The following is a 3610-nucleotide window of genomic DNA, read 5'->3' as shown; positions in this document are numbered from 1 at the left end:
AGATAGGATGATGCTATGCTTAGTGATCTGTAAGATCTGTCTGAGGGATTAGCTAATTATTGCATGATTATCTGTTATATGTGTGTCGACATTGTGTGTGTGGTTGGGTTGAGGCAATCATGCTTTGTGCTGAAGGCCAACAGAACCATGGCGACCTGGATAGACTAAAGGCGAGTGGGGCATACCAGTCAGGCCGAATGCCCGGAGAACGGTCCAGATTGGCTGAAGGCTCGGTGAGGCGTACCAGTCATGCTGAAGGTTCTGTGAGCGGTCCAGATAGACTGTAGGACGGTGGGGCATTCTAGCCAGGCTGAAGGCTTTGTATACATGTTGTTTATTATTATTATTATGGTTTTGTATTGTGTTGGCATTTTGGGGGAACTCACTAAGCTTCGGGCTTACCGTTTTGGGTTATGTTTCAGGTACCTCAGGTGATCGCGGGAAGGCGTAGGCGTGATCGTGCACATCCTCATGTTTTGTTTATGATTTTAGGAAACTATGATATTAGACATGTTTGAAAACTATTTTGTAAATAAATGATGATTTTTGAGTTGTTTAAAAAGTTTAAATTTTTCATGAATTTTATGGATGTTACAAGTTGGTATCAGAGCCTTGGTTTAGATGAATTAGATGAAACACTCGTGTGAGTCCAGTCTCAAACTAAGGAGAAAATTTTTTCAAACGATTTTCAAAATGTTTTCAAAATAATCAAGGAGGATGCGATGTGTACGATCAGCCGGAGCCAGTAAGTTGACCCCAAAATACCACACTGTTATTTGATATTGTGATATGTTTGAACAACATGCTAGTGGAAGCATAGGACCCGTACACGGAACAGGGAAGTCACAACCCCTAGGGCTATGTTGGGACTTGGTTCCCTGTTTTGATATGCATGTTATGTGATATTCCCTGGTTTATTTTTAGTATGGTGACGACGAGGCGAGTTGAGACTGGGTCCAGATCGGGATCAGGAGCTGTCAGTCAGGGTGAGTCAGCTACGTTGGATGACTGGATTAGGGAGATTCTCCATGAGGAGGTTGTGGCTATTACCAGGGATCAGATACCAGAGTTATTTGGATCTATTAAGACCGCGATGATGGAGTTTTTTGATGACAGATACGCAGCCGTTGCCGAGACTGCTGCTTATGCAGCTTCCACAGCTGTTGTCGCTGCAAGTGTTGGAATGGGTCAGGTTTTTCAATATCGAGACTTCGACAATACGAATCCCCCGACTTTAGATGGAGTTCAGGACCCGATCGTAGCCATGAGGTGGCTATCTGATGTTGAGGGATGATTTTCACCTGCTCTTGCCCAACTGACTAGAATGTCAGGTGCGCGCTGAATCTCCTGAGGTACGGAGCGAAAAATTGGTGGAGACTTGTTACGGGATCGTATTCTACTGAGCAGAGGGCTGCAGTATCTTGGGAGCAGTTCATGGAGATGTTCCGTACTCGATATGTGCCGTGGGTAGAGCGCGAGAGGTTGGCCCATGAGTTTTGGATATGAGGCAGGGGACAGTGTCGGTGATGGAGATCACCAGGATGTTTACTGAGAGGGCCATGTTTTGCCTTGAGTTTGCTTCGGAGCAGGCTCAGATGACCTGTTACTTGAGCATGCTCAAGACGGATATTAGGCAGTTTGTTTCCACCCAACGATATGATTCCTTGTTGGAGTTACAAGAGGCCGCCAGGCGGCGTGATATTGAGATAGACCTGCAGGCGAGAGAGCAGAGACTGGCCACGACACAGTTGCAACCGACGCCTAAGTGGTTCAAGGCCGCTGATTCTAGATCCGGAGGTTAGAGGGGCCACACTTGTGGGAAGTGCGGTAAGGTTGATGACGGGGCTTGTCAATCAAGAGCTGGGTGCCATAAATGGGGCAAGGAGGGGCATTTTGCGAGGGATTTCCGTCAACTAGCCCCCGTTTTGAGTACCAGGATTTGCTATCATTGTGGTCAAGTTGGTCATATGAAGTTCAACTGTCCATTGCTCGACGCCAAGCCGGCGCAGGCCCCCGCACCAGCTACTTTGAGGATCATAGATGGGCGTCAGGGGGGGGGGGGGCGGAGCCCTCGAGGGGTCGAGGATGCGCTTTTCAGATCACTACCGAGGAGGCCAGAGCAGCTCCAGATGTTGTGACTGGTATGTTTTTATCCGTTATCTTGTTGTATATGTATTGTGTCATGCTTATATATATATATATATATATATATATATATATATATATATATATATATATATATATATATATATATATATATATATATATATATATATATATATATATATATATATATTGTGCCTCTGTTAGGTACATTCCTAGTGAACTCTTTGCCTTCTTTAGTGATGTTTGACTCGGGTGTGAGTCGGTCCTTTGTTTCACGATCGTTCAGTAGGGAGTTTGATATGCCCATTGGGCAGCTGGAGTGTCCGTTGCGAGTTTCTATCGCCAACGAACACGTGGTTTCTGCATCATCAGTGTATCAGGGTTGTGTTCTGGAGATTTTCGAGGTGGCTTATCCGATCAATTTGATCCCTATCCCATTGGGGGATGTTTACGTGATTGTGGGTATGGATTGGCTGATCCGGTTCGACGCTATGATTGATTATGAGGGCCAGTGCATGGTAGTTCGAACCCCAAGTGGGGGAGAACTGGTTATCTATGGAGAGGGCACCAGGTTGGGATCAGGGTTTTGCTCAGCAACTAGAGCTCGGCAGTATATTCAACATGGGTGTGCGTGTTACTTGGCTTATGTGGTGGATATGCGTGTTGGGGATCAGACTGCAGTTTCAGAGGTCCTTGTTGTCAGGAGTTTGCAGATGTATTTCCGAAGGAGTTACCCAGTGTGCCTCTCAAGAGGCAGGTCGAGTTCAAGATCGACCTTGTGCCAGGTGCGACCCCTATTGACAAGGTGCCGTACCGCTTGTGCCAGGTCGAGTTCAGCTGCAGGAGCTTCTAGGCAATTAGTTCATCAGGCCAAGCAGTTCTCCGTGGGGGGCGCCGATTTTGTTCGTCAAGAAGAAGGATGGTTCGCACCGGATGTGCATTGATTACCGAGAGTTGAACAAGTTAACGGTGAAGAACCGTTATCCCCTTCCACAAACTGATGACCTCTTTGATCAGTTGTAGGGTGCATCTTGGTTCTCCAAGATAGATATGAGCTCCGAGTATCATCAGGTCTGGGTGAGAAAGGAGGACCTGGAAAAGACCGCGTTCCAGAATCGTTATGGGCATTACGAGTTTGTGGTGATGCCATTCGGGCTCACCAATGCGCCTGTAGTATTCATGGATTTGATGAATCGAGTATGTATGCCGATGCTTAATCGTTCGATTATTGTGTTCATTGATGATATCTTGGTATATTCCAATACCAGAGAGCAGCATGCAGAGCATCTTCGTGAATTTTTGGGGGTTTTGAGGCTAGAACAGCTTTATGCTAAGTTATCGAAGTGAGAGTTTTGGTTACGAGAGGTCCAGTTCCTTGGACATCTCGTTAACCAGGATGGGATATTGGTCGATTTGGCCAAGATCGAGGCTGTGATGCAGTGGGAGGTTCTGAAATCTCCCTCGGATATAAGGATTTTCTTGGGTTTGGCAGGGTACTATCGGA

This window comes from Lactuca virosa, chromosome 8 (assembly GCF_052849685.1).
Source record: "Lactuca virosa cultivar CGN04683 chromosome 8, Lactuca_virosa_CGN04683_v6, whole genome shotgun sequence".
Lineage (NCBI taxonomy): Eukaryota > Viridiplantae > Streptophyta > Magnoliopsida > Asterales > Asteraceae > Lactuca > Lactuca virosa.
The sequence above is the reverse complement of the archived record's forward strand: the minus strand, read 5'-3'. Positions refer to the sequence as shown.